Genomic DNA, 12759 nt, shown 5'->3' with positions numbered 1-12759 from the left:
AATAATAATAATAATAATAATAATAATAATAATAATAATAATAATAAATAATAATAATAATAATAATACTAATAATAATAATAATACTAATAATAAAATAATAATAATAATAATAATAATAATAATAATAATAATAATAGTAATAATAATAATAATAATAATAATAATAAATAATAATAATAATAATATAATAATAATAAAAATAATAATCATAATAATAATAATAATAATAATAATAAATAATAATAATAATAATAATAATAATAATAATAAATAAAAAGTGAATTAATATTAACTACAATAATAAATATTTATTATTAAATCTTCATATTTTATAATTAATTATAATTTTTCATTTATTATTACAAATATTAAAATAATAATATTAAACAAATAAAAAAAAAAATATTAGAATAATAAAAATAATTAAAAAGTAATTAATAGTATTAATTATACTATAATTATAATTAATTATTAGTAATAAATAAAAAATTTATTTTAAAAATATTTATAATTTCAAAAAATTAGTTTAAAAACAATTCTACCTCATTTTAAAAATAGTAAAAATATAATAATAATTAATGGTAATAAATAAAAACATATTTGAAAAAACATAATTACTAAATTTCCAAAATTTAATTTAAAACATTTCTCTAAAGAAAATAATATGTCTCAGAGGCCACAAAAAATAAAGAAAAATTATAGAAAATTAATTTTTATTAATTCATGAATTAATTATGCAATATTTAAAGTTATAAATTATCTAAGAGACTTTAATAAAATAATTTAAAATAATAAATGGTCATAATAAAAAAAATAATAATAAATACAAAGTAAAGCAGAATATTTACTACCATAAAAGTAATAAATTTATCAATAACTATTTATTTATTTTATTAATTAATTAGAAAAACCATTAATAAAACTTATTGTAACGAATAGTATAATAATAAAAATATAAAAATTAATAGATAGATAAAGTAAATTAATAGTATGCAATAGATAAAAAATAATAATTAATTGACAAAGAAACAATAATAAAAAATTTCAAAAAACTAATAAAAACAAATTTCAATCTCAGCAACCGCCTCCAAAAAGGAACCTCAAAAAATTATAAATATAAAGTAAAACAAAATAATAAATGGTCATAATAAAAATAATAATAATAAATATAAAGTAAAGAATATTAACTACCATAAAAATAATAAATTTATCAACAAATATTTATTTATTTTATTAATTAATTAGAAAAACCATTAATAAAACTTATTGAATCGAATATTAAAATAATAAAAATATATAAATTAAAAAAAATGACATAGAGTAATTAATAGTATGTAATAAATAGAAAATAGTTATTTGACAAAAAAAAACAATAATTTAAAATTTCAAAAAATTAGTTAAAACAAATTTCAATCTCAGCAACCGCCTCCAAAAAGGAACCTCAAAAAATTATAAATATAAAGTAAAACAAAATAATAATAATAAATATAAATAATAATAATAAAAAAATATTAATTTATTTTAAGAATTATTTATTTATTTTAATAATTGTTATATAATTATTATTGAATTGAATATTAAAATAATAAAAATATAAAAATTAAATAATAACATAAACAACATATTAATCATATTAAATGACAACATAAAGTAGTTAATAGTGTGAAAAACAAAAAACAAATACTAAAAAACATAATTAAAAAATTTTCAAGAAATTAATAAAAAAATTCAAAATCAAAAAAATATAAATATAAAGTAAAACAAAATAATAACTACCATAAGAAATAATAAATTTGTAAAAAAAATATTTACTTATTTTAATAATTATTTATTAATTTTAAAATAAATAAAAAAAAATAAATTTAATTATTATTGAATCGAATATTAAAATAATAAAAATATAACAATTAAATAATAACATAAGTAATTAATAGTATGTAATAAATAAATAAAAAACAAAATTATTAAAAAATAATTACAACATTTAAAAAAATAATAAAAAAATAAAAAACTCAAAAAATTGTAAAACAAAATAACAACTACCATAAAAATAAAAAATTAATTAAATAATAAAATTTAAATAATAACTTAAAGTAATTAATAGTAGGTGAAAAATAAATAAAAAACAATTATTATAAAAAATACATAATTACAACATTTCAAAAAATTAATTAAATAAATATTAACCGCAACAACATGTACCCGCCCAAAAAAAAAAATTAAAAATGTACGCCCACGAAAATTTTTCTGATACAAATTGGAAGGGGAAAAGAATTCTTTTCACAAATTTAAAAAAAAAAAAATTCTAAAAAAACATTATGTGGCTTCAGGATCCATAATATTTTACAAGAAAAACGTTCTGTGGTCTCTCAATGACCACTAAAAATTTTTCAATATATATATATATATGTATATATATATATATATATATATATATATATATATATATATCTTATCTTGAAACATATTTTAAAGAAAATAATCAAGGACCTTGAGGTCATAAAATAAGTCTCTATAAGATGTTCTCCGAGCTAGGGAAATTATCTCTATAAAAATTTCGATATATTCTGAGCCTTAAAAAAAAAAATTCTATGGCCTCCGAAGGCTGCAAAATATTTCCCTATACAAATTCCATTCCCGAAAACAAATTTAAAAATTAACATACAACTAATAACAATTTATGCAAAATTAATTCAATTTCCATTCAATAACATTCTACTAAACTTTATTAAAAACAAAACAAAATAAAATAACTGAATACATTTCAATGGTAACAGACAGCTTAAGGCAGTAATTTATTTACATGCCCTTATATAACCCGAAGGGAAAAACGAAATATATCTCGTTTTTTTTAATTTTACAACTCAACTACAAAATGAATAATAAATGTTTTTTTAGTTTTAAAATAAAATTGAAAAAAGAACAACGAGGATTGAATAATTTAATGAAAATATCTGGAAAGTGACAGAAAAAAAAATAAATAAATAAAACAACTCCATCTCTTTCCTAAAGTGAGTGCCAGTTCAATTCGAAGTTGAGGTAAGTGTTGAAAAAACGTTGACCTTTTATTTGATTTTGATTGAAATTGATGAACATGCTAATGCTGATGAGTATACCGCAAATATGAAATTGATAATATGAATTTAATTATTTTTGACAAGAACCTGACAAATTCAGTGGTACAAAATGTGAAATTATACAAACAAAAAAAAAAAAATTAATAAATAAATAAAATAAAACCAAATAAAATAATAGAATTTGCAAAATAAATAAATGACGAAGAAAATAAAATAAAACTTGGATTAAAAATAGTCTAGCAACCATGATTATCCACCGAGGCCACTTTTTTGTGGCCATTGAATGCTTGGAATTTTCCAAGAAAAATTGTTCATGGAATTTCATAAAAAAAAATAAATTCTCTGTCCCCTAGAACTCCACAAAAATTGTCATTAAAAATTTATATAGTCCCTGGGCCCCCGGGTCATAGAGTTTTCTTTAGAAAATATTTCATGGCCCCAGGGGCCATAGAATTTTCTTTAGAAAATTTTTCATGGCCCCCGGGGGCCATAGAATTTTCTTTAGAAAAATTTTCATGGCTCCCGGGGGCCATAGAATTTTCTTTAGAAAATTTTTCATGGCCCCCGGGGGCCATAGAATTTTCTTTAGAAATTTTTTCATGGCCCCGGGGGCCATAGAATTTTCTTTAGAAATTTTTTCATGGCCCCCGGGGGCCATAGAATTTTCTTTAGAAATTTTTTTATGGTCCCCGGGGGCCATAGAATTTTCTTTAGAAATTTTTTTATGGTCCCCGGGGGCCATAGAATTTTCTTTAGAAATTTTTTTATGGTCCCCGGGGGCCATAGAATTTTCTTTAGAAAATTTTTCATGGCCCCAGGGGCCATAGAATTTTCTTTAGAAAATTTTTCATGGCCCCAGGGCCCATAGAATTTTCTTTAGAAAATTTTTCATGGCCCCAGGGCCCATAGAATTTTCTTTAGAAAATTTTTCATGGCCCCAGGGCCCATAGAATTTTCTTTAGAAAATTTTTCATGGCCCCAGGGCCCATAGAATTTTCTTTAGAAAAATTTTCATGGTCCCCGGGGGCCATAGAATTTTCTTTAGAAAATTTTTCATGGTCCCCGGGGGCCATAGAATTTTCTTTAGAAAATTTTTCATGGTCCCCGGGGCCATAGAATTTTCTTTAGAAAATTTTTCATGGCCCACGGGGCCATAGAATTTTCTTTAGAAAATTTCTCATGGCTCCAGGGGCCATAGAATTTTCCTTAGAAAATTTCTCATGGCCCCAGGGGCCATAGAATTTTCTTTAGAAAATTTCTCATGGTCCCCGGGGCCATAGAAATTTCTTTAGAAAATGTCTCATGGTCCCCGGGGGCCATAGAAATTTCTTTAGAAAATTTCTCATGGTCCCCGGGGGCCATAGAAATTTCTTTAGAAAATTTCTCATGGTCCCCGGGGGCCATAGAAATTTCTTTAGAAAATTTTTCATGGCCTCCGGGGGACATAGAATTTTCTTTAGAAAATTTTTCATGGCCCCCGGGGGACATAGAATTTTCTTTAGAAAATTTTTCATGGCCCCCGGGGGCCATAGAATTTTCTTTAGAAAATTTTTCATGGCCCCCGGGGCCATAGAAATTTCCTTAAAAAAATATTTTATGCACCTCGGGGCCATAGAAATTTCTTTAGAAAATTTCTCATGGCCCCAGGAGCCATAGAATTTTCTTTAGAAAATTTCTCATGGCCCCACGGGCCATAGAAATTTCTTTAGAAAATTTCTCATGGCCCCAGGGGCCATAGAATTTTCTTTAGAAAATTTTTATGGCCCCCGGGGCCATAGAAATTTCTTTAGAAAATTTTTATGGCCCCCGGGGCCATAGAAATTTCTTTAGAAAATTTTTCATGGCCCCCGGGGCCATAGAAATTTCTTTAGAAAATTTTTATGGCCCCCGGGGCCATAGAAATTTCTTTAGAAAATTTTTCATGGCCCCCGGGGCCATAGAGTTTTCTTTAGAAATTTTTTCATAGCCCCAGGGGCCATAGAATTTTCTTTAGAAAAATGTTCATGGCCCCAGGGGTCATAGAAATTTCTTTAGAAAATTTATGCATGGCCCCCGGGGGCCATAGAAATTTCTTTAGAAAATTTATGCATGGCCCCCGGGAGCCATAGAAATTTCTTTAGAAAATTTATGCATGGCCCCCGGGGGCCATAGAAATTTCTTTAGAAAATTTATGCATGGCCCCCGGGGGCCATAGAAATTTCTTTAGAAAATTTATGCATGGCCCCCGGGGGCCATAGAAATTTCTTTAGAAAATTTATGCATGGCCCCCGGGGGCCATAGAAATTTCTTTAGAAAATTTATGCATGGCCCCCGGGGGCCATTGAAATTTCTTTAGAAAATTTATGCATGGCCCCCGGGGGCCATAGAAATTTCTTTAGGAAATTTTTGCATGGCCCCCGGGGGCCATAGAAATTTCTTTAGGAAATTTTTGCATGGCCCCCGGGGGCCATAGAAATTTCTTTAGGAAATTTTTGCATGGCCCCCGGGGGCCATAGAAATTTCTTTAGGAAATTTTTGCATGGCCCCCGGGGGCCATAGAAATTTCTTTAGAAAATTTTTGCATGGCCCCCGGGGGCCATAGAATTTTCTTTAGAACATTTTTCATGGCCCCCGGGGGCCATAGAATTTTCTTTAGAACATTTTTCATGGCCCCCGGGGGCCATAGAATTTTCTTTAGAAAATTTTTCATGGCCCCCGAGGGCCATAGAAATTTCTTTAGAAAATTTTTCATGGCCCCCGAGGGCCATAGAAATTTCTTTAGAAAATTTTTCATGGCCCCCGAGGGCCATAGAAATTTCTTTAGAAAAATTTTTCATGACCCCCAAGGGCCATAGAAATTTCTTTAGAAAATTTTTCATGACCCCCAAGGGCCATAGAATTTTCTTTGGATTTTTTTTCTATGAAATTTTAATTTTCCAACACGAAATTTCAATAACTCAATTTCCCTCTTTCAAATCCCTTTCAATTTATTCAAGTGTTAATTGTCAATTCATTTCGAATGTAAACAATTTATATAATTACAGTGATTTGTGTGTTTGTTCAATTTTGAGAGCTTACAAAATAATTGCATAAATTATCGAGTATTAGAAATATCAAATCAACATCGACATCTTTGGGATATTAATATATTTCCCATGTGAATGTAACGAATATTTGAAATGCAATCTTCAACATCATCATCATCAAGACCATCATTCAATAATTATTGCATTACACTTGAAAAGTAATTAAATTAAATGTGCAACATTTAATTTTTCACTACTTTTGTGGCGGCTGGTTGTGTGTGTGAGTGTGGGGGGAGGGCGTTTTGTGGTTTGAAAATTATTTTCAAAATTTGCGGTAAATTTGCACGCCTTTATTGCCCCATCTCGAAAATGAATTGCAATGTCACATGGTCGTGAATTAATAAGAAGCTATTAGGCAATTACGTCCACAAGGTATTGATATTAAAATCCCTCAATCTCCATCACCACTTCCTCTCTGTGTCACTCCCTCTCTCCCACTCTCTCTCCAACCATAAAATGTTATTTGATAGGCTGGCTGGAATTAAGTCATCAATATGCATACGGAATTAAGTGGTTCACACTTGCCCAAGGCCAAATACAGTAGGACAAGTTCTAGGGCAGAATATTTTGAGAAACTTAGAAAAGGAAATTTCAGAAATGAAGAAAATATATTAAAAAATTAAATTAAAAAAATTTAAAAAAAAAAAATAAATAAAAATATAAAAATTCAAAAAAAAAAAATTAAGAAAAAATCGATAAAATGCAAATAAAAATAAAATAATATTGAATAAGTTGTTTTTTCAATATTAAATAAAAAGTTTTAAAAATAAAGTTAATAACATAGCTCCTCAAGTCATGAAAAATTTGCTATAGAAATTTCGGTGGCCCCTTCGGTCATGAGCCTAGAAGTCCTAGAAGCCACTAACAATTTAAAAAAAGCCCAGAAAAGATCCGAAAATTTCTTAAAAATTGTATGGCTATTGGGTTATGAACATAAACATTCTATGGCGCCAGGAAAAATTAAATGTTTTTAGAAAAAATTTTCATGGGCCAAATTTTTTTTTAATTTTTGAAAAAATTTTGAAATTTATAAAAAAATTAAGAAAATAAAAATTAAAACAAAGATACAAATTTAAATTAAAAATAAAATATTGAATATGTTTTTTCTAAACAATATTAATTAATTAAAAGAAATGTTTTTAGAAAAATGTTAATGGGCCTTTTTTTAATTTTTGGAAAAATTTTGATTTTTTTTTAAAAATAAAATAAAAAAAAAATTAAGAAAATAAAAATTAGAACAAAGATACAAATTTAAAATAAAATAAAATTATATTGAATAAGGTTTTTCTAAATAATATTGAATAAGTTTAAAAAAATGTATATATAAAAAAACTTAATTAAAATAAAATAAATAAATACAATTACAAAATATATGAAACAATCAAAAAACGTAAAACAAAAATTAAAAAAAACAATATCAAGAAAACTCAAATAAAATTAAGAAAAAAAATTAAAAGCACCCAAGTTCGACTTTCCTGAACCTTGAATACCTCCCACAATTTAGAAGTCCAAAAATGTAAAAAAGTTCATTAGAAAATGCTAAATTAAAATGGAAAATTCCGAATATCAGTTGTTTCAGTTATATGAGGCTATAAGAAAACGTTGCCCTCTTTAGCCAATATTTTTTAGGAGGAATGGAAGTAGTACCCCAATTCAAACTCTTTTCTCGCATTTCTATCGAATAAAAATTTGAGTTGAAAACCCACAATTTTTCTGGACCCCATCTGCAGTTTGTGGGTTAAATCTGTAACAAAAAAATAAATCCGGTTATTTCTTTATTTATAAATATGTATAACGATTACATTAGCAATTGTGTGAAAACAGGTGTCTAATTTTATAAATTATCGGCATGACTTTTACAAATATGCCAAGCATGACAAATAAGGAAATACAGATGGGTGATTGTCTTTGACAGCTGGGTTGAAATAAAAAAATGTAACTGAGACAAAATGAAAAAATCACTTAAAAAAATACATAAATAAATAAAAAACGAAATAAAAAATAAAAATAAATAAATCTAAATAGGTACGACCTCTATGGACAAGAATAAAAAATTATAAAAAAAAATCACGGCAGGAGGGGAAATCGATTTTTTTTAGAAAAATTTAAAACTTTGCAAAGTCATGAAAAATGTTCTATTGAAAATTACATGACTTCTGGTGCCACTTAAAAATTTGTGTTGAAAATGCCATGTCATCAGGTGTCATTGGAAATTTTGGAATTTTTCGGGGTCCTAGAAGTGTTGCAAATTTTCAAAAAAAAAAAAAAAAAAAATAATAATAATAATTAAATAAATAAATAAATAAATAAATGAATAAATAAATAAATAAATAAATAAATAAAGAAATAAATGAATAAAGAAATAAATAAAATAATAATAATAATAATAATAATAATAATAATAATAATAATAATAATAATAATAATAATAATAATAATAATAATAATAATAATAATAATAATAATAATAATAATAATAATAATAATAATAATAATAATAATAATAATAATAATAATAATAATAATAATAATAATAATATAATAATAATAATAATAATAATAATAATAAATTATAATTTATAAAATTATAAGGCCGTCATGATCATTTTGCTATTTTTTCTACAGAAAACTGAAAAACTAATTAAAAAAATAAATAGAAAAATATAAAAAAATTCCATGGGCGTAGATGCAATCGATTTTTTTTGTAGAAATTTGTTATGGCAAACGATCCAAGTTTTTTGTCTTTTTAAAAATTTTGAAGATTTTTTCGAAAAAATTATATAGGCCCATGGGTCATGAAAAACGTTCTATTGAAAAAAATTTTCTATTTAGGAAGCCATGTCATAGGTGTTATTGAAAACTTTTTTATTCAAATTACCATGGTCCTAACATCGACTGACAATTAAAAAAGGAGAGATAAAAAAATTTTCTAAAATATTCTGTGGATTCGGGAGTATGCAAAATTTAATATAATTCCAGCGTCAATTGAATGTTTCTAGAAATTTTTTTCATGGTTCTTGAGGCCAATAAAAAATAGAACAATTTTGAAAATATTTTGAAAAAAAGCGTATCTCCTTAGGTCATGAAAAATTTGCTGTTGAAAATTCAATGGTCCCTTGGGTTATGAAAAATTTTCTATTGAAAATTCGATGGATCCGTGGGTCATGAAGTACTTTAATGAGCTCAGAGGCCACTGAAATTTTAAAAAATATCAAAATACGCCGTGGAAATTTTTCAAAAACAACATCTGGGACTTTCAACAATTTTCTGTAAGTCATGAATCATATTCTACTCAAAATTCGATGGATTCTTGTGTCATGGAAAATTTCATGACCCCATATATTCTAGAAGACACCGAAAATATTCACAAAAAATTCCCAAGAAGGGCGAACATTTTTCAAAAAAATTCTATGGCTATGGGGTTATGAACAATTGTCTATGAACATTCTATGGCGCCAGGGACATTTGAATGTTTTTACAAACATTTTAATGGTTTCTGTGGCATGTTTTTTTTTTGGAAAAATTTTGAAAATTGTCTTGAATAATTTTATTAGGTCATAAAAAATTTCTAAAGAATATTCTTTGGCCTGAAAATTTTTTTTCTAAAGAATATTCTATGGTCCCTGGTGCCATGAAATTTTTTCTAAAGACATTTCTATGACTTTTGACGTTATGAAAAATTTTCTAAAGAAAATTCTATGGTCCCCGGAGGCAATGACAATTTTTCTAAAGGAAATTTTATGGCACCAGGAGGACATGAAAATTTTTCTAAAGAAAATTCTATGGACCCCGGAGGCCATGAACATTTTTCTAATGAAAATTCTATGGCCCCAGGAGCCATGAAACATTTTCTAAAGAAAATTCTATAAGAAATGTTCTGAAGAAAATTCTATAAAAAATTTACTAAAGAAAATTCTATGGAACATTTTCTAAAAAAATTGTATGGCCCCTGAGGCCATGAAAAATTTTCTAAAGAAAATTGTATGGCTCCTGAGGCCATGAAAAATTTTCTAAAGAAAATTGTATGGCTCCTGAGGCCATGAAAATTTTTCTAAAGAAATTTGTATGGCCCCGGAAGCCATGAAAAATTTTCTAAAAAAATTCTATGGCTCCTGAGGCCGTGAAAATTTTTCTAAAAAAACTAGGGCTCCGGAGGCCATGAAAACAACTCTATGGCCCTTATGACTATGAAAAAATTTCCAAAACCAGATCTATGGCTAATGGGGCCAGTTTTGTTAGTATCTGTAGCCTGCCGCCATGAAAAAATGTCCAAGCTAATTTTAGGCCACTGGGCTATATACAAAATTCGTCAATATCCTATGGAGACAGAAAATTCCTCCATGTCCTAGGGGATATAAAAAAATGATTTTAAATTTAAAAAATGTTTCAGAAAAGTTTTCATGACCTCTAGTTTCAATTTTCTTTTCTTTTGTTTCAATGGCGTATTTATTTTTAAAACAATTAAGTAATTATGTAAAATCGGAAAAATTCGTGACGCTGGACATAGCACCTGTTAATTATACTATCATGAGCTGCGCATCAACCGAATAATTTAAAGATTAAATGCAAAATTTTCGATTTAATCTTATCCTACCCCTATGTAAAGTTGCCGCACTGTAACTACTGCTACTGCAGCTCCGACTTCTTACATCTCTCAACTAACTATGCAACTAATTTTGTAATTTGTAATTGATTTGATAGAATATCAGGTATGTTAAGTGCTGGTCCTCGTTGGTCGTGTTGGTCGCTATTCCGCAACGTGCCGAAACATTAGCATTATTTATGCGCTTAAATGTTAGAGTTTATTAATTCCAAACGCTTTTTAGTTGCTGTTGTTGTTGCTATTTTTATTGTCAGTTTACACCCATTAAAGATGGCTAAGCCACAAAACCATCGATTATTTAATGCAAATTAATTGACAAATGGCAACAACAACAACACTGGCGACAACAATAACGAATTACATAAAAATCCATGTAAATGTAATAACGACAAAAACCGGAGGAGTGACTGCGGAAATTTATTTGCAATTTTCCGCAGTCACGAACTCAGTTCGTCCGAGGAGTGAATTTTGTCAAATCGTTGCATCTGGCGCCAGCACAACAACCACAGCAACAATAGAAATAAAATAGAGTGGAGCATAAGTTTAATTAGTAATTTGTTTTATTTGTGATCTCCGTATGTGCAAGAGTGTGTGTGTGGGTGTATACGTGTGACCTTCATGTGAATAATCATCCTTGTTGGATGGACGTGATAGAATTTTGCAAAAAAAAAACAAAAACAAGAAATGAAATGGAAATGGTTTGGAATTAATTGTAAATTTTGGTTTTGGAGAGCAGAGTAAATCGACTTTTCTTTAGAGATTTTTCATGGCCCCCGGGTGCCATAGAATTTTCTTTAGAAAATTGTTCATGGCCCCCGGGGGCCATAGAATTTTCTTTAGAAAATTTTTCATGGCCTCCGGGGGCCAAATAAATAAAAAAAAATAAAAAGGGGCCATGAAAATTTTTCTAAAGAAAATTCTATGGCCCCCAGGGGCTAGGAGAAATTGTCTAAGGAAAATTCTATGGCCCTCGGGGACCGTGAGAAATTTTCTAAGGAAAATTCTATGGCCCTCGGGGACCATGAGAAATTTTCTAAGGAAAATTCTATGACCCCGGGGGCCATGAAAAATTTTCTAAGGAAAATTTTTCATGGCCCCTGGGGGCCATAGAATTTTCCTTAGAAAATTTTTCATGGCCCCCGGGGTCATAGAATTTTCCTTAGAAAATTTCTCATGGTCCCCGAGGGCCATAGAATTTTCCTTAGAAAATTTCTCACGGTCCCCGAGGGCCATAGAATTTTCATTAGAAAATTTCTCCTAGCCCCTGGGGGCCATAGAATTTTCTTTAGAAAAATTTTCATGGCCCCTGGGGCCATAGAATTTTCTTTAGAAAAATTTTCATGGCCCCTGGATCCATAGAATTTTCCTTAGAAAATTTCTCATGGCCCCTGGGGGCCATAGAATTTTCCTTAGAAAATTTCTCATGGCTCCTTCTTTAGAAAATTTCTCATGGCCCCTGGGGGCCATAGAATTTTCTTTAGGAAATTTCTCATGGCCCCTAGGGGCCATAGAATTTTCTTTAGAAAATTTCTCATGGCCCCTGGGGGCCATAGAATTTTCTTTAGAAAATTTCTCATGTCCCCTGGCGCCATAGAATTTTCTTTAGAAAATTATTCATGGCCCCTGGGGCCATAGAATATTTTTTATTATTTTTAAATTTTAATTTATTTTTTCTACAAAAAATTATTTCCTTTTGTCTTGAAAAATTATTTATAAAAATATTTCTCTTAAATTCTCCTTTTCATTCTTTTTTTGCTCCTTCCTTATCAAACAAATATCATCATCAAATTAAAATCAATATATCATTCGAATTCCTCTGTTAAGTCCACAACTTCAGCCATCCGTCTTGAGAAGTGTCAAAAACAACTGTTGCCGACATCCGATGTCTAACTCAAACTTGTATGCTTTTGTTGTTGTTGTTGAGGATATCTGTTGTTGTTGCTGATATTTTTGTTAAACAAATATTTGCTATTTATTCTATTTGTAACTACATCCGGTTGGCTGTGTGTCT

At 28.2% G+C, this 12759-nt stretch overlaps 1 protein-coding gene across 1 annotated transcript in view; it reads left to right on the top strand.

The window, feature by feature from the left end:
• The first annotated feature begins 2946 nt into the window (after positions 1-2946).
• The window catches only part of LOC131802931 (UNC93-like protein), an 80130-nt gene continuing 70317 nt past the window's right edge, over positions 2947-12759 (top strand). The window contains exon 1 of the mRNA XM_059123717.1: positions 2947-3042. The gene's annotated coding sequence lies outside the window, so the exon portion shown is untranslated. The remainder of the gene's footprint in view (positions 3043-12759) is intronic.

Source organism: Musca domestica, unplaced genomic scaffold (assembly GCF_030504385.1).
Source record: "Musca domestica strain aabys unplaced genomic scaffold, Musca_domestica.polishedcontigs.V.1.1 25, whole genome shotgun sequence".
In the NCBI taxonomy this organism is placed as follows: domain Eukaryota; kingdom Metazoa; phylum Arthropoda; class Insecta; order Diptera; family Muscidae; genus Musca; species Musca domestica.
The sequence above is the reverse complement of the archived record's forward strand: the minus strand, read 5'-3'. Positions and strand labels throughout refer to the sequence as shown.